Here is a 20,860-nt window from a genome sequence, read left to right as displayed (position 1 = left end):
ATGTTAGAGGAGCAGGGGTCAAGGAGAATGATATTACTTTGTTTCACAAATGTAGGACAATGCTCCTTTATGTGTGGTCAGCCTCTTTTCTTTTTTGGCTATGTTGCTGGTTTATGGCCTCTGCATCATTGGACTTTGCTGTGCAAGACCCACTACAATGTGCCCTGACAACTAGAACATGTCAATATTAGCTATACTCCTGATTGGCATATTTACTGTACCTATAACTCTATAGTATGTGGTTCAAAAGTGTACCCAGTGCCTGTTTGCTTAAATGTTACTTGTGGACTGCAGCACATATTGTGCCACTACTAAAGTGACAGTGCAAAGCATGTCTTCATGCCTGCTCCTACAGCCTGGGCAACACAATTTTGAGAGTGTATAAAACCTTTCACCTGTTACACTGTTCTTACGAACTGAGCAGGGCTAGGGCTGTTGATTGGATCAATAAAACTTATAATATAGGGACTGAGTTTTCGTATATGATCAGTAAATACTGGTTCGGCTAGCTCATTGTACCACAGCAATTGTTTAAGTGAAATGCAGCACTCTTGCAGCTGAAACTGGACTAATACCTCCAGAATTGTGCTTGTGTCAGTCACACATTTCACTCTACTGGGCTCTTGAATGTCACTTTTAAGGATTCATTTGAACGGGGGCATGGCAGGTATGGTACCAAGTGCTTTTGGGTTGACTGTTAGTCATTAAATGAACACCTTCAATAAAATATGTGAGCTGCTATTCTTCAGAAGACTTCTGAGGGCCTTTAAGTGCCACTGAGAACAGCCAGCTCAACAGAACATTATGCTGCTCTTCTACCCTTGCAAATGGTGTGGATGGTTGGCAGCAGTGATTGCTCATCCACTTTCCAACAAATATACTTGAATACATGTCCTGCTTGACTGCTTGTGTGCATTTGTATGTGTTACACTGTCTTACTTGTGTGTCTGCCTTCTGCCAATATAACCAGCCATTTAAGAATACAAGTGGCTTATACAAGATACATACTTATTAATATTTGTAATATTTTTTGTATTTAAGACCCCTTCTAGAGTAGATGCTTCATTACCTTTTTGCGTGTTTGCTACATCCCAGTTGTATGTATCTCAGTATTTATGATTTCTTTCTTCTTTAAACTATGCTCCGATATAGGACTATCACTACCCTATCACACATTTTGTCAGAAATACGTCTTGTGCAACTTGTTCCGTTGCTGAGGACAGAAGTGTCAATGTGTTTACTAGAAACTAAACCAAATCATGGATCATGGTCACTAAAGACTGCTATTCTGGAATGAGGTTATTTTACTTGATAAACAGAATAACCAAACTGATGTATACACCAAAAAAGATAAAATTGTAGATGTTGGGATTTGTGTGCCTTTTAACAGTTACTTTTTCTTTTAGATATGAACTTGTCTAGTACATGAACAATAGCAATATTCATTTTCTGTCTTTGATAATGAGTTGGACTTCAGGGAAGCCCTTCTTAAAATAACAAGGCTGCTTATTAAAATGGCTAGATTTCTCCATAAAATGGCTCTGATAAGATTGCTGGAAGGGTAAGCTGATAGTACAAAGAAAATGAAAGTGTAGAGCAGCTACAGCAAAGTCCTCATTGGTTGATTGCACCTTCACACAACAGTTGTGGCTGCTATTTTGTTTGTTGGGGAAATGGTTCCCAGGGCTGAAAATATGTTTGCAAATTGAATGAAGGGGTCAGGTGAGAGGTTTCTTGACCCCTTGTAAATGTTAAGAAAGAGGGCTGAGCATGTGTCCTGGGGTCAGAAATGTGAAAAACATTTTTTTGTGGCTACTTGCAAGATCCCCAGATCCCTCGTGTGGCTCAGCCCCGTATAACTCCACGGGGGATCCATGGATTTAGCATGGCTGAAAAAAAAACAGAATATATTTTTATACTCTCTTCCTCTCACAGCTACTCACATACACATACCCATACAGACACTCTCATATCCACTCTTACACCTATACAGACACTGCCACACCCATTTACAAACCCATACAGAGACTCTCACATCCATTCACAAACCCATACAGACTTTTACACCCACAATTACACCAATATAAACACTTATGCACCCACTCACATACCCGTACAGACACTGTCACATCCATTGAGATATCCTACAGACACTGTTACACCAATTCACATGCCAATACAGAGTTGCTCACACTCACACTTACATCCATAAAGAGACGGTTACACCCACTCATATACCCATACAGACCCTCTAACACCCATTCATTCCCATAAGCAGACAATGATAAACCCATTCACAAACCCATGCAGTCACAACCCCACTTACACCTATATAGACAGTTTTAAACACACTCACATACCCATACAGACACTGTCACACCCATTCATATATCCTACAGTCTCTGTTATACGTATTCAGAAAACCACACAGAGACTCTCACACCCACACTTACATCCATCCAGAGACATTCCCACCCACTTACATATCTATACAGACCCTCTCACACCCACTCTTACACCTATGCAGACACTGTTACACCTATTCACAAACCCATACAGAGACTCTCACACCCATACTTACACCTATATAGACAGATTTACACTCACTTGCATATCCGTACAGACACTATAAAACCATTCAGATATCCTACAGACACTGTTACACTGATTCACAAACCAATAAACTATCACGTGCACACTTACATTCATACAGACACCTATGCAAACACTGTTGCACCCATTTACAAACCCATACATAGACTCTTACACATACACGTACCCCTATATAGACACTTTTACACCCACTCACATACCCATACAGACACTGTCACACCCATTCAGAAATCCTACAGGCACTGTTATACCCATTCAGAAATCCATACAGAATTTTTCATACACTCACACTTACATCCATACAGAGACTTTCATACCCACTCGTATACCCATACAGACTCTCTCACACCCATTCGTACACCTATGCAGACACTGTTATACCCATTCACAAACCCATACAGATTCACCCCCCCAATTACACCTATATAAACAGTTTTAAACACACTTGCATACCCATACAGACACTGTTGCACACATTCAGATATCCTACAGACTCTGTTATAACTAATCAGAAAACCATACAGAGACTCTCTAACCCACACTTACATCCATCCAGAGACATTCACACCTACTTGCATATCAATACAGACCCTCTCATACTCACTCTTACGCCCATGCAGACACTGTTACACCTATTCACAAATAATCATAATAATAATTACATAACCTATGTATTTGTAAAGTGCACGTTCACCCACAGGTCTCTTGGCGCTCAATAACAGATGTTTATTGTTACCCAACTCAATGGTACTCATTTTATCAACCTCAGATGGATGAAAGGCTGAGTGGACCTGCCCGGATTTGAACCTGTGACCATGAGGTCAAACACAGGCCCCCTGCAATGGACACATTAGTCAACTGAGCAACCAGACCTGGCCCACTGAGCCACCAGACCTAGCAGAAACTCTCACACCCCCACTTACACCTATATACACAGATTTACACCCACTCACATATCCGTATAGACACTGTAAAACCACTCCGATATCCTACAGACACTGTTACACCGATTCACAAACCCATAAACTCTCACATGCACACACACCTTCACATAGAGACTTTCACACTCTCCATATACCCATACAGACCCTCTCACATCTACTTTTACTCCCATGCAGACACTGTCACACCCATTCACAAACCCATATGGAGACTCTTACACCTACACTTATAACTATATAGACAATTTTACACCCACTCACATACCCATACACACAGTGGCATGCCTATTCAGATATCCTACATACACTGTTACACCCATTCACAAACCTATTCAGACACTCTCACACTCAGACTTACACCTATATAGGCACTTTCATAGGTACTTGATACTGATAGAGAGAGTCTCACACCTACTGATATATTCATACAGAGACTATTACAGCCACTAAGATATGCATTGAGACTCTTATGCACCTAAAATGATACCCATTTAGACTTTGTTATACCCATTGAACGATACATTCAGAACCCTTTACTAGACATACTAAATGTGCTCTTTTGCATTGAATGTTTGCTTTTGGTTCCTCGATGGATCTATGGATGTGATAATTTATTTTTTTAAAAAGGATTTTCAGTTACAAATGACTGTGTGGGACATATGGTGGCTCTTATGAGAGCTGCTGTGTTTATTGTGTGTATATGATGACTCCATATTTGAGCTGATGCAGTTTGAAGTTTCTCGGTAATACTGTTTTGCCTTCATCCGTGAAGTGAACACCATCTTGGTAAACATCCTTTACAACGCAACTTTTACAACAAACTACTTTTACAACGCAATTTTTACAACGCTTTTACTTTTACAACGCATGCCTTTACAACGCCTGTATTTACAACGTAAGTACCTTTATTTCGCAAATACTTTTACAACGCAAGTATTATAATATACATTATTATATAATTAAATATTATGTATTTTAATTTAAAAAGTGAAAAGAATGATTTTATGTAATTGTTAAATAATTGGAAGTTTATGATTTATTTTAATTAATATAATGGTATATAAGAAATTAATATTTATAATTAAATTAATTTGCTTAATCCAAAAAAAGGAAAAATAATTCTCTAGTAATAGTTTAGTATAAATATTTAAAAATATACTGTGATTAATTCATCAAATTATTTATAAAATAAATAAGTTACATAATTAATAAAAAAGCAAAATAATACTCTTAAAAAAAATGTAATACTCAAGTAATAGTTTAGTATAAATACTTAAAAATATACGGTGACTAAATTATTAAAAAATTTATAAAATAATGTAATAACATAATTAATAAAAATGCAAAATAATACTTTTTATAAAAAAGGAAAATAAATACTCTAGTAATAGTTTAGTATAAATAATTATAAAAATACTGTGATTAATTAATACAAGTAATAATACAATAATCTACTAACATAATTAATAAAAAAAAATACTCTTTAAAAATAAAAGAAATATTAATATTAATAGATAAATAATTAATTATTAATTATATAATTAATATTAATAGTTAAAAAAATTATTTAGAGCAAAGATATGTTGAAAATAATTTGTTTTAAAAAATATAAAAAAAATTAGAATGTAAAACAAATACATTGATTTTTTAACTAATTTAGAAGTAGGGAATTTAATTTTAAAGTTAAATAGAAAAAAAATTCCCACGGTTTGCTATTCATTTGTATGGGGAAAATTGTCCTTCGTTTATTTCAATAGCTGAAGCTGGATGTCCCGCGGAACTGGAAAGCAAGATGAGAACAAAGAAGAAAGGGGAACTTTGGAAAGAAAATGATATAAGGGTAGAGGTAAGGATGAAATTAGGTAATTTTAGAAGTAAAAACAGAGAGTAAATAAATATTTGTAATATATTTAATGTAATTTAACAAAATATTAACATATATTCAAAAATTAATATTTAATTTATTTACATTAAATACATATTTGTTGAAATAATAGTAAAAAATAGTCCGCTTTTCATATTTGAAGCATGCAATGACGTAAGGACGTAAACGTAAACGTAATCCGCCATTTTGAAGAGCATCGATGGAGGAAGCAGCTGGAAGCTGATCTACGTCCAGGTAGGAAACTATTTTAACTTTATTTATACATTTTAGATTAAGAAAGGATACATATATTGTAAAGAAAGGATAAGGAGAGGTTGCGGTGTTTGAATGTTTTGTAAAACGTGTAAAAAAAGCATGTCGGCGATCGTGTTATTAGCGTATGCCTATGTCGGGTCTGTGAAAGTGAAAGTGAAATGTTTTGTTTATAATTATTAGTTCAAAATATTAAAGACTTTATGCAAATTAATTTATAATATACAGTTTTTTGGTATTTTATTGCAAATACATCCAATGGTTATTTAGAAAAACTATTTACATTTTTTCAACCAACAATTGGTTATTTCTCTATTTGAGTATGGTTAAATTTAGGAATTGGGTTTTTGGAATAATTGCATTTATTGAAGAAAAAAAAAAAAAGGTAGCATGACCCGACTAATAATTTAGAAAAATGTTTTAGAAAAATGTCATTGCCAATTGTAATTTGTGTTGGAGAAATTTTAATGCAAAGCAGGAAAGTAAATGTTGAAAAATGTATTAGAAGTTTAGAATGTTAGAAACATTTTCAAGGTAGTCTAGAGCCACACACAACGAAAACTGTTGTATAATACCCAATAGTCTTTCTGACATTTCCTTTGTTTTATGAGAAACTCGTGGGTTTAAACTACCAGCTAATGTTTGAGAAAGTCTCATTTCTTGAAAACTTTGCTCCTTCTTCAAAGTTTCCAAGAAAGAGTAGAAATTAGGATGTGGTTTGCCAATTGTATGGTTGAAGGAGTTATGCCATCCCTCAATGGCATTATTTGTTTTAGCTTCTCCCTCTAAACAGCTCGTGTAACAGTTCCACCACTCCACATGGAAACGTGGCTTCCTCCTGTGACCCGATCTGCTTAGGTGCCCAATCCATGTGTATTCGAAATAATTTAGGATGGGTGCCAATTTGTCTTCATTAGTATTGTAATATTCAGATTCTGTAATGGCAGTGTAGTACTCGTCTACACTTTCGGGAGGAACAAAACAAAGAGCTGTTAATTGTTTTAATTCTGATTGAAGTTTGCTATCTCTTGAGTATTCTGCAACTAGGGATGTTTTTTGTAACTTACGCCAGAATGCCTGGGAAAAATGGGAAAAACACCCCTGAATTTGGGTATCCGTGTACGTTTTACTGATCACATTGATCATGCTCAATTCTAAATCTACAATTATTTTCCTAGGACTTTTTGATGTAGAATTTTTAATAACTGATAAAAGTTCAGAGTAAGTTGCAGAAGTCTTATCAGGTAGCAAACTATATACTAAGGGGATTACATTATGGTTAATTTTAGCGTGTATAGTGTAAATTTGAGTGAAAGGATGGGGTGTACGTTTAAACATCCCATCCATCATCCAAATTTCACTATTTTCTAATTTAACAAGGTTACGTGGTGTGCTAAAAATAAGAATACGTTTTTGAGGGTTTTCGTTATCATGGAGAAGGAACTGTTCGTGAGCAAAAGAGATTGTTAGTTCATGTGGTATCACTATGTCAGAAAAGGTATGAGGTGTAGTGGTTTGTGTGTTACTTGCCTGCTTTTGTCTTTGAATAATTCGTCTCAAATTAGGAATTGTAGGCATATTGCTAGCAACATGACTGGGGACATGCTGTGCAACCTCTCTTAATATGGATCCAGTGGAATCATTGGAGGTGCTTGCAATTTCTTTCATTTCATTTAATGTTTCTCTAACATCAATCTCCATTGCAGAGGCAGAGTGGTTATGTTCAGTTGTTTTAATAATGATATTATCATGTGTAACTGCTCTGCCACTGCAATGGGTTGAGTAGTATTGCACACACCTCCAAAGATTCCTAGGAAAACTTATCCTTTCTTTACAATATATGTATCCTGAATGTTTCAATAATTTGTTTCCTTTTCGGGATTTAATGTAGCATGCAGTTTCTTGAGAAGACATTATCTGTGAAGAAAAAAAGATTTATTTTACTATGTGGATACCAAAGTAAATACGTAAATAACTAAATAATAGTATTGAATTACAAACACACTTGTCTAGAGTTATAATAGAAAATCCTGCATTTATACTATCCTTCACTTTCACTACTGTTCAAGTAGTTTACAGCAAAAATAATAATTTATACATGTACACTAATCTAGAATTTTGCAATTCATTTTTCATGATATTGTAACATTAGTAATTGTCATTTTTAAATCTATCCCACATTTTCGCAAATACTACACCTACTTTGAGTTACATTAGTCGTTGTTACCTCTACAGCATCCTATACTTTTTCTGCTGGTGCACCTTCCTGGAGTTAGAAAAGTAATTGTTACCCCTACACTGTCCAACACTTTCCCTACTGATGCACCTACCTGCAGTTAGAATAGTAATTGTTACTGTTACACTATCCAACATTTTCTCAACTGATGCACCTAACTGGAGTTAGAATAGTAATTGTTACCCCTACACTATCCACAACTTTCCCTACTGATGCACCTACCTGGAGTTAGAATAGTAATTGTTATTCTTACACTATCCAACATTTTCTCTACTGATGCACCTACCTGGAGTTAGAATAGTAATTGTTACTCTTACACTATCCAAAACTTTCCCTACTGATGCACCTACCTGGAGTTAGAATAGTAATTGTTACTCTTACACTATCCAACATTTTCTCTACTGATGCACCTACCTGGAGTTAGAATAGTAATTGTTACCTCTACACTATCCAAAACTTTCCCTACTGATGCACCTACCTGGAGTTAGAATAGTAATTGTTACTCTTACACTATCCAACATTTTCCCTACTGATGCAACTACCTGGAGTTAGAATAGTAATTGTTACCCCTACACTATCTAAAACTTTCCCAACTGATGCACCTACCTGGAGTTAGAATAGTAATTGTTACCCCTACAGTAACCTACATTTTCCCTACTGATGCACCTATTTGGAGTTAGAATAGTAATTGTTACCCATACACTATCCAAAACTCTCACAAATGATGCACCTACCAGGAGTTAAAATAGTAATTGTTACCCCTACACTATCCAAAACTTTCCTTACTGATGCACCAATTTGGAGTTAGAATAGTAATTGTTACCCCTACACCACTGTATACTTTCCTTACTTCTGCACCTTACTGGATATAGAATAGTAATTGTTTCTTCTACACTATTCAACAATTTACCTACTTATACAAGTACTTGCAGTTAGAAAAGTAATTGTTACCCCTACACTATCCAACACTTTATTTACTGCTGCACCATGCTGAAGTTAGAGTAGTAATTGTTACCCCTATATTATCCTACAGTTTCTGTTTTGTGGAATATTACATGAATATTGTCAAAAAAGTTATGCTTACTAATTTATTTTTATTAAGGATTGTTGATTTAAAATACCTTTAGATTTTGATGCTTTTTTTTGCACTTGCTTCTGGTCTGCTTTCTAGTTTTGTCAGTTCTTGTTGGTTTCCAGATCTTCTGAGATGTTGCTCTGATTTATGTTAGTATCTTGAAAAAAAAAGAAATTAGACAATGAAAACATTTTATTCTGTTTTATTAAATAGACAAATATATATATTTTAAGTTTCAAAATGTATATACTCTTTCAATGTCAATATAGCTATTATGAGTTATAATAGTAACTGTTACTTATACACTATCCAACACTTTCACTAATACTGAACCTTCCTGGAGTTAGAATAGTTATTGTTACTCATACATTATCCAACACTTTATCAAATACTGCACCTTTATGAAGTTAGAATAGTAATTGTTACCTCAACACTTTCCAACACTTACTCTACTACTGCACCTTTCTGGAGTTAGGATAGTAATTGTTAGCCCTACAGTATCCAACACTTTCCATACTGGTACACCTACTCTGATTTGGAATAATATTGTTAACCCCTACACCATCCTACACTTTCTCTACTGCTGCACCTTCCTGGAGTTAGAATAATAATTGTTACCCCTACATGATCCAACACTTTCCCTACTGCTGCACCTTGCTGGAGTTAGAATAGTGATTGTTATTCCTACACTATTCTACACTTTCTGTATTGTTGCATATTACATGATTATGTACTAATAAGTTTTGCTTATTTATTTATTTTTAAGTTAGGATTGTTGATTTAAAATACCTTTTGATTGTGCTGCTTTTTCGTGGCTTTGTTTCTGGTTTGTTTTCTAGTTGGATAGATTCATTGTATGGTTGTCTGGTGTTCTTGGTTTGGAGTTTTCATCAGATGTTGATCTGATTTATGCAAGTATCTGGGGGGGGGGGAAATTTTAGAAAATGAAAATATTTAAAACTGTTGTAAAAAATATAAAAATGAAAACAATACTGTGTATAACTGACCTTTTAAGTAGTCTACTATACTTTTACTGTCACTGTACGTATTATGAGTAAAAATATAAATTATTACCCATACACCATCCCACATTTTTACTACTGGTGCACTTTCCTGGAGTTAGAATAGTAATTGTTACACATACACCATGTAACATTTTGCCAAATACTGCATCTTCTTGGAGTAAGAGTGGTAATTGTTACACATACACCATTCAACACTTTATCCAAAAATGCACGTTCCTGGTATTATAATAGCAATAGTTACTCCTAAAGTATCAAAAACTGTCTCTACTAATGCACCTAATTGCAGTTAGAATAGTAATTGTTAGCCCATACACCATCCCACACTTTACTTACTGCTGCACCTTTCTGGAGATAGATTAGTAATTGTTACCCCTACACCATCCTATACTTTTTCTAATGTTACACCTATCTTGAGTTAGAATAGCAATTGATACCCCTGTAGCATCCTACAATTTCTGTATTGTTACTTATTAAATGAATCATTTTGAAAAATATTAGCTTATTAATTGAGTTAAAAGTAAGGATTGTCTATATAAAATACCTTTTTTTCCCCCTTTTTTCTGGTTTGGTTAATAGTTTGAAAGCTGGATTTTATGGTTGTCTGGTCCTGTTGGTGTGTTGTTTTTCCAAAATGTCGAGATGATGTATGTTAGTATCTGAGAAAAAAAACAATTTTATTAATGTACAATTAAAATACCATTTTAGGAAATATAACAAAGTGTACAATACTGTGTATAATTGAAATATTATTTTTAAGTAAATACATAATAAACTACACTTTCACTGCCACTACTAATTTTAACATCAACACTATCACACACTTTCTCTATTAATGTAGGGTTCACCTTGTTTAATTTAGATTAATAATTGTTACCCCTAAAGAATTCAAAGTAATCCAAATCGTGTACCATTTAGGTTTAAAAAACACAATTTTTTTTAAAAATAAAATCTGACATTTTTGACAATGGTGCACTTTGAAAAAAGAGATCTCATTTTGCTTAAGAAGTACACTATCTTACAGTTTCATAAAGTCTTTAGAATTAATGAAGAAAGAAAATAATGGTATTGTTTTACGAAGAAAATATTTACCTTACTGATAACTCGACTTTTCAATTTTGAAAGATGGTATTATTTCAAATTCACGTGTTTGAATTTCTGTGTGGAAAATAAAATATATATGTATTGACACAAGTTTTAAATACTTTTTAATGTAAAATGGTGTATACATTTTTAAATTAATATAAGTCTAACTTATTGACCATGATGAGTGTAGGTTATTTTGGCAAACTATCTTTTACAATTAATTAATCTTGTTCGTCACATGTGAGAAAAGTACTGATTAAGAAAAGAAAAAATCCTCCACGTTTCTTTTAGGAATTTGGATGAATAATAAAATACATTATTTACTTAAACATTATTTTCTTGAAGAAATTTTTATTAATATGTATTGGTTATTACAAACATATTGCCTGTATATGTTTATTGAGATATGATTCGAAAAATATAGTAATACCTTGATATTCGTTTTGAGAAACAAAAATGCAAACAGAGACATATTCGGTGCAGCCTATGAAATGTTTAACATGATAAATGTTAAAAAAATAAAGTAAGGTTATTTGTTTTAGAAACTTACTTGTATGTGGACAAATAATGGTTCTGAAAAGGATTCCTGTCTTCTCTGGGTGAAGAGGTCAGAGGGTCAGGTTCAGGCGTCTGCTCTGTCTGCGAGTTGATAATCAACTGATTTTAAAATGGTGTCTTGCTCGTATTTATAAGTTTTAGTGATTGTCATTGTTAATTTTTAGAAACACAGCGTTGGTTATATTTTTTAAAATTGTATTCATTGGTGTGTAAACTTATAATTTAAAAAAGCATTTGAAGATGTGTGTTTTTCGCGTTTTTAGTCCCGTTTTGGCATCCATTTTGAAAGTAGTGTTGTGGTATTATTTTAATGGAAAGTGTTGTAGGACAATTGTTTGATCCACAATGTTTAAAATGGTGCGTATGTGTATGTAAAATGTTTGTTTATCCGATTAGTTATTTGGTGAAGTAGTTATATATTGATTTTAAATTATGTTTATTAATTTATTGTTTAAAAAAAAAATATTTTAAATGTCCATTTCTAAAATACTCGAGTATTAATTTTAATACTCGAGTATTAATTTGAATACTCGTGTATTAATTTCGTTCAATTCTATGTATTTGAGTGCATTTACGTACAGATTTTCTCTACTTTTTAAAACACTTCCCCACCCAAAAACAACTAATTTCCCTGCATCCCGTGCCAGGTTTTATTTAACAAAAAAATATATATATGTATGTTTTTAAGCGTTGTAAATGTATGTGTTATAATTGTGTACGTTGTAAAAGTAGTTCTCATTAATTTACTCTATTTCGCGTTGTGACAGTATTCGTTGTAAAAACATGCGTTGTAAATGTATTTGCGTTGTAAAAAATGCGTTGTAAAGGCACGCGTTGTAATGGTATGCGTTGTAACGTCATACATCCCACCATCTTTTCTGTATATTCCATGCATGTTGAAGCACAGGTTCTTATTGTAGATAGACCTCATGTTATGGTCTCAGAGCATAGCTGAAACAGTTTTATTAACATGGTTCCTGACTTTCTCTATCTCTGGACACAATTTAGAAGACCACTTCCATTTCTGCCTCTGGCATATATTAGAAAACACCAAGGCAGTGTGAGGCAAAAGTTGCATTAATTGCTCAAAGGTATTCTTCATTAGGCCTTCCAGTCCTACCTCAGTCAGTGTACCCAGGCCATTGCCACCACAGTGCACCATTATGAGGTCTGGATCTTTGGAATCCATAATGTATTCAACCAATGGAAGCAATTGCTGCCACTTTAACCCTCCATGGCCAAAACAACTAAATTCCACGTTAGGCAAACCCAGGTCCCTGTCAATCCCATTCATTCTAGCAAATTCTCTAGTCCAGAACACAAAGCTATGACCTACAATCCACACTCTAGCCACTTTGAAAGATGGAGTAGTTGCACACAGGAGAAGGCTGTAGCTGATTGGGCAATTTTCAAAATAAAGTTACTTAAAACAGACCCTAGCAAGTAAAATTTAAAAGACCCTATTTGATCAGATAATGTAAATATAGCACTGTTTTAAACTAGGTTGGTGTAAAAATGTATAGCAAGTACATGTCTGATTGGCTATGTGGGATATGTTTCTGATTGCATACAGAAAACCACACCTGCTGTCTTGGGTTTCGGAGTTAGAATGCTGCTGTAGAAGCTGTTGTGAACTTGTGACCTACTGCTATCAGAGAGTGTTACAATTTTGGTTACCATGAAAACAGAGCTACAGGATTATGGGGGAAGGGAACCAAAAAAAACTAGAATGACAATGTGAGGACCCATTGTTAATTAGAGAAATATAAAATAAAGATTGTTTGGGTCTAAATTTTGGGATTTATAGGAAGGGATGTGTAAGTGATAGTGTTTAGGAATCGTTTTTTAAAAAGATTTTGGTTTGCCACGTGGATCTGCAGATTCACCACGAGGTTACGCGGATGAACCGCGCTGAACACCGCAGATCCTTTTGTCAATCTGCGGATGTCGCCCGGAACCACTATCTATTTTAATTTAGAGAGTTTTCAGGGTTGGAGTAAACCTGAGGATGCTGCTCTTTGTAAATGCGATGATGGTTCAATTCAAGACACTGCGCACTTTATTCTATTTTGCAATTACTATGTAGAAAGTAGAAAGAAGTACATTTTACCACTGTTTTATGGGAAAGGTTTTTATCAGGTTAAACCTGCCCTGATATACTTGCAACTACTTCACTGCCCATGGATTATTTTTAATACTGCTAGTTTTTTGATTGCTGCGGTGCGGACAGGGAAACAACTTGATGCCCAGCTTGGTCCATGATCTTAATATTTTATTTATTATTCCGGAGGATCTTTATGGGGACTGCTTATTATACTGCATTTTATAATGTATTTAATCATGTGTATGAATTATTGTGTTGTACTTTTATGATTTTAATTAATCGATTAAAGTGTTTTTTTTTTTACACTATCTAAGTGGGCTCTCTTTAGAGGAGTCAAACAAAGGGTTAAGAAATGTGACTATTCAGAAGAGCTGTATGATTAGTAAGAAAATAAAATGAAATGAAAACAGTGTTTCTATTTGTTTGCATCCTCTATATCCTTGAAAGAAAAGTTAAACAGGGTGCCATTAATGGTTGCCTTGTATAAGAGTGGTCTGCCATTCTTCTGCTTGGTGTTTGTGTGCTTTCTTGAGACAAGTTTTACAACCTGATAATGAGAAAGAAAAGTACTTACCAACAATCACATTTAACAGGTGTGTGAATTAAGCTGTAGCATAAAAAATGTTGATACAGAGGAACTGAGTGTGAGTAAGGTGGATGAAAGTGAGCAGGATGTTTGAGAAAACTAAAAGGAAATGTTGAAAGTGAGTAGAAGATGAAAATAAAGAAAGTGGACTATGAGGAACTATGAATAAAAAGTGGTGAAGAAAAACAAAACAGAGGTATACACCAATGTAGAGAGTGACACAAGGAGTGAAATGCTAATGTAAGCAATGAGATATTAAGGCATCTTATTATGTATACAGTTATGCAATACCATAAACACTGATATATAGATCAGGATGAGCTGGTTCACAGTGATGTTTTAGTTGGTTTAGTTGAATATATATGCTTTTCACACATAATGATATAGCTATGCATAGAGTGACAGAGCAAAGGGTACAGTGATGCATACATTTAGAGAGTCAGAAGGAAGCTGATGTGTGCACTAAGTCACTCAAAGAGATATTGTTATATTCAGTTAGATAACAGGTTGGATACCTACTACCCAGGAAGAAGTGTACATCTAGAAAATATTGCTTATATGAAGTTCTTCAACAATATAGGTACAAAAGCAATGTAACGGTAAACATAGCAGAAGGTAAATTAGTAGTTCTTGGATGTGATGGTTTTTTAGTGAGACATGCAAAAGTAAACATAATAAACCACAAAAAAAAAATGGTTGTTAAACTTCAGAGAAAAGAGATTTTTTCTATTTTGCACTTCTTTAACTGTTCAAGCCTTGGTTTGCTGAATCAGAGTTACGTGGATGCTATCACTGGTATGAAGATTCACTTAATGCTGTGAAAGACATTATTGAGGCCCTTATTACGAGTTTGGCGGTCCCGTGGGCCAAGCGCAGTGACTTCTGCGGTCCAACTGCCATATTATGAGTTGGGTGGATCAGCTTTGTGAGGACCACTGCTGGACCACTGAGACAGCCAGCAGACTGCCAGGTTCGCGGTCGGGGAAAGGCAGCCATTTTAGGGCAGTACAAGGGACCTGCACTGCCATCCGTATTATGAGTTGCCTGTTCCACGAGCGGACCGCAGTGCTCCAACCGCCTGCTGCAAGATGGCGATAATGAAGGATTTGGGGTACATACTCACCCCTTTCTTCTTCTTTCAGGCAGATTCTGACGTGGATCCCTTTCTCCAAGACCCCCTTCACAGCTGGATATTCACACAGAGGATTACGACCCTGTTTACGGCAATCAACAGGTGAGTCATTTTTGTACCATATACCCATTACCAGGGCTGCCCACATATGGGCTGAACCCTGGTAATGGGTATATGGTTTTTTACCACATATATCATGCATATATCTGCAGTTGAAATGCACACACAGTCATCAATATATTTGTGAACAGAACTCACCACCACTGCAAGATCTCTGCCTCCACACTGCTGGGCCCGTGGTCAAATCGTAATACAGCGGTCTTGGACCACCAATGCGATGGGCTGCTGGTGGGGCGGACATGGTCCTATGATGGTCAGACTGCAAAATTCGTAATTTGACTTTGAGTATTTAGCCTTCCAAAATTATAGGCACATTTTAACTGATGAGATTCAGCAAGAAGAAAGAATTGCTGCAGAGGAAGGTAAGTACAGTTCAAAAAGAAGTCAAGGTCCTGCACAACTCAGTCAAGGTCCTTTTGGACCACCTACTATTGAAAATGAAGCTGCAGTGGCTATGAATTAGGTGGAAAGTGCAATGGAACAAGCTAGACAAAAACAACAAATCTCGAGCAGTTAGTTGCACAAATGAATAATAAACAGAAGGGCATTTATATGGAAGTAAAAGAGAAAATAGAACCTGGATTTCTCTGCGAGAAGAAAGAATACAATTGTTCATCCTTTAGACTAATTCTATTATATGTCAGTGGTCAAGCTGGCATGGGGAAAAGATTTTTGATTCAAATTCTCACTGTTTACCTACAGAGGACAAAACAATCAAATTTGGCATGTGTATTAACAGCACCTGGATTAGCTGTACACAATATTTAGGGAATTACTGTACATCGAATATTAATGCTACCTGTAGAACATGATAATAAACTGGAATACCAGAAGTTAACTGGCGAAGCATGTCAAGAGGTAGCAAGAGCTGTGAAGAAAATGAAGCTTTTATTCATCAATGAGGTAAGCAGGGTTTCAAATGTAATGCTTGCCTTTATTCACTTAAGAATTCAACAGAGTACGATGTTCTCTTCAGAGAAAAACATTTAATTGTGTTTGGTGACTTACTGCAACTAACCCATGTCACAAAAGAGCCTGTTTTCAAGACACTTCTGCATGACCAAACTTGTAATTCATTAGGGAGTATTGAAAATATAAGCTTTTTCCTGAATATCCAATACAAGGCACTACTGATGAATCTGCGTCCAGCCTCTGATAAGATATTTGGTAATATTCTGAAGGATGTTAGAGTTGAACTTCTGACAAAGGAAGGTAAGAGTATCTTAGAAACTCAACTTGTCAAACAACTGTCTACATGTAAGAAAACAGCCGCAAAGCTAATGGTCAATTTGATTGAAGAAGGAAAATCAAGCTTGTTTAATGCCTACACTTCAAGAGTGCGCCAATTTTAATGAAAAAGTTCTAAAACTGGAGAAGAAATACATTTTGGAAGTTACAGCTATTGACAAAATAGAACACCAGGACATAAAAATAGTGCTAAATAAGAACTTTAAGGAAAACTGGATTCATTTGAGAAATCTGTGTCGAAAGACTGCTGGATCAGAGACTTTATGTATGTGTGTGTAAAAACTGTAGAGTACTTTTACGGCGTAATTTAAATGTTGAGGAGGGACTAGTAAATGGTGCAATGGGTAGAGTTATTGATTTCAATGATTTTCCACATAAGGATGAGGTTGAATACTTGGCCATAAACTTTGATCAGATTAATGGTATCAAACAAATTGGTTGATGTGTTGCACGTTTTTTGCAGGTGAAAGACTTATATGTGCAGCACCAGCAGTTTCCAGTCTCTCTAGCATATACTGTTACTATCTCTAAATCAAGAGGTTTAAGTGTAGATGCAGCTTTTATTAATATTGGAAGTACAATATTTAAACAAGGTATGTCATATTGTCATTGTCAGGTATGTCATTGTTGCAAGTTAGAACATTCTCTGGTTTGTTTTTGGTTGATTTTGATGAAAAGAAAGTTAGTGCTGAAACTAGTTGTGTTAGAGAATGCATATGTTCATCACTTAGGACAGTATCCTATTTATGAGAAACAAAGAATCTGCCCTAAGTGGAAGCTTAATAAGCAATCAATGGGTGTTACTCAAAAGAAGCCAAAAAAGATAAGAAGAAGGTGATTTTTTTAATTGATGGTAATATTGTAGGCTTTCAGGTGGAAAACTGTAATAGCATCAACTGCTATGCAAATGTGGTTCTCAATATACTCTTCTCCTTACCCCATTTAGTAAATTAAATGCAATATAAAAGAAACAACAGAATCTGCTCTCAACTATGTACATTGCTGGAATATTTGTGTGGTGATAGGACTGTAGTACATTCTGCTTTAGCCTTTCAAGATGTGGTAGACATGCATAGTGGATTCATACTATTTTCTCTCAACAATCGACAAGGCCTTCAGGAATTTATTATGGTAATGCTTGTATGCTTGGAAGAAGAAGAAGTTAATACTGATGAAATATTTAGACTTAGTTATACATGAACCATGATTGTGAAGGTTGCTCCTTTACAAATACTACTCAAGTCATTTTGGAAAGATGTATCTATGTAACATTACCAGATTGTAAAACTGTGTCTTTTGACAGGCTAATCAAAAATACAAACCAACATATGACCTGCTCAAATTGTAGATCAGATTATATGTCTACCTTACAGAAACAGAGAAGTCAAAAATACATTATATTGATGCTACAATCATGCAGAGATGATGGATCAAAAATAGAAACTAAAATTGCAAATTCCAAAGTAGGGCAAATTTCAATTTCTGGTAGAATGTACACAACATTGGTCATTATCTGTCTTGAATGACTTCATAGGACTTCAGGACACTACACTAAACTGTAGCAGGATGGTCGGAATGCAATTCCAGCAAGCGCTCTTTCAAACAAAAACTACCTTTCAAACTTCCAAATTCATATCTCTTCTTTCTTAGGCCAAAGTTTTAAGGAAGATTAGTGTTTGATATAATTCAGCCTAGCAGGGGTGATGTCTTCAAAATGGAGTCTGAAATTTGAACACGCTTTACGTCTATTTCGAGTAATAGATTATTTTAGTATCATATCATTTCTTTTATATATTCATTTATATTAGTTGAGTACCTTTAGCTAGAATAAACTATTAAGGGTTTGTAGTGAGTTCAATGCATGGTATGACTTATTTGAAGTGTAATACTGTGCAGTTCTGGGGTTTTTCTACAATCTATATGGCTGTCTCCCCCACTGTTCAACAAGGATTATTTAAACAGTATATTGTGTATAGTGTACACGTATAAAAGCTGAGAACAGCAAACAACTAAAAATGATATATTGAAAGAAATATATGTGTTTTACAGTGTTACAGTTGTGTACTGCTTGCATATTAACATATTTTTCAGAAATATGAACTTTATTCTGAAACATTTAAATATGCCATAATAACAAGTATTCCAGTTTTCTCTCTTTTATAACAGATCAAGGGATTCAAGATTTAGAGATTTTTTAGTAATCAACGCTGTAAATAATTGTTATAAAATATATAAATAGAAAGAGTAACATACACCTAGGACTCACTGATCCATACAGTAACACACCCTTGCAAACTTTAATGCATTCACTCATATTCTCATCCACTCACATGTACACACACCATGGGACTCACTAATACATACACTGACACATCCATGAGCATACTGATGCATTAACTGATATACTCTAGGCTTCAATAATATTTAGACTAACATACTGACACATTCTCTGACAAAATAACTGATTCACTCATTCACTAACACATTCAAACAGTTACTCATGAACACCCTAACACACTCTAGTTCTAACTATTATATACGGTGACTCATCCATGGATTCTGTAATGCATTCAATAGCACACTCACACACTTACTTCTACACACCATGAGATAACCTATGACTCACTAATAGATACACTAACACATCCATGGACACAATGATGTAATAACTGACATTCACTCACTCAGTCATATAGACAGTGACACACTCTATAAATCACCAATGCATACACAGACACACCCATTGACACACTGATGAATTAACTGACTTACTGACTCACTCAGTTCTATACACTCTAATACACCTTAGATCTCACTAACATGTACACTAACACACCCATGGCCACACTGATGCATTCTCTGACAAAATCACTGACTCACTCATATAAAAACTGAGACAACCTGGGACAAACTGATATATACACTGACACACCCATGCACACACCAATCCATTCACTAACACTTTCAAACAGTTGTTCATACTCACCCTGACACACTCTAGGACTAACTAATATATATACTGACACTATTGGATTCACTAATGGATTGACTCACACACTCATACACTTACTTCTACACACACTGAGGGTCTGAGTAAACTAGTGAGTGTAGTAGTGTGTTAAAGGGAGTGTCAGTGCATATATCAGTGACTCATAGGAGTCACTTATATATTCACTGACACTCCCTTTAACACACTAATACACTCACTGATCTACTGACACACTTACTCATAACACAGAAACACACCCCAACACTGACTAATAAATGTACCAATACACCCATGCCCACACACTTATACACCATATATACAATAAATCAATGAAACGAAAAACACAGCTCTTTTTTGATTAATTGGTTAGGTTGTAAAAATAATCTTTTTTGTAAACAGTTTTTATTATTGTCTTGTTATGGTTAATGTACCCAAAAAAACCAGATGTCACAATTCACTGAAGATAATGCCATACTTTCAGACTTCCAAACGGGATTCCATCCAGGAAGAGGCACAGAATCTGCCCTTGTTGCCATCTGGGATGATCTTAAATACACAGTTGACCACAACGGGGTTGCTGAGCTATTTCTCTTGGACCTCTTGGCTGCCTTTGACACAGTTGACCATGACACTCTGATACAGAGACTGTACGAAGCCGGCATATAGGGGACTACTCTAGACTGGATCATATCCTACCTTCACAACAGAACTAATGTCATCCATATGCCCCCTTTCTCATCCAAACTGTACTTCACAAAAGCAGGGATCCCTCAAGTCTCTATCATCTCGCCTTAGTTTTTCAACATCTACGTGAAGTCATTCCCGGCACTGATCAATCAATTTCAGCTCATGTGCTTTAACTAATTTAACTGGGAGACAAGGAAACCCTACTCACATGGAGCCTGTGCTTTAACTATGCAGATGACCTGAAAATACTCCTTCAACAGGAATGCCCCAAACACATTTGAAACTCACCAATTTTCAGTTATCTCAAAGCTGTGGATCAATAGATG

At 35.1% G+C, this 20,860-nt stretch overlaps 1 long non-coding RNA gene across 1 annotated transcript in view; it reads left to right on the top strand.

Annotated features, from left to right (window-relative positions):
* Positions 1-20,364, top strand: part of LOC146820920 (uncharacterized) — a 205,620-nt gene extending 185,256 nt beyond the window's left edge. Inside the window, exons 2-3 of the long non-coding RNA XR_014962643.1 lie at positions 15,501-15,592; positions 20,329-20,364. This is a non-coding gene — a long non-coding RNA (uncharacterized LOC146820920). The remainder of the gene's footprint in view (positions 1-15,500; positions 15,593-20,328) is intronic.
* Positions 20,365-20,860: the final 496 nt, after the last annotated feature.

The sequence above is a fragment of the Triturus cristatus genome, chromosome 6 (genome assembly GCF_964204655.1).
Source record: "Triturus cristatus chromosome 6, aTriCri1.1, whole genome shotgun sequence".
Classification (NCBI taxonomy): Eukaryota; Metazoa; Chordata; class Amphibia; order Caudata; family Salamandridae; genus Triturus; species Triturus cristatus.
The sequence above is the reverse complement of the archived record's forward strand: the minus strand, read 5'-3'. Positions and strand labels throughout refer to the sequence as shown.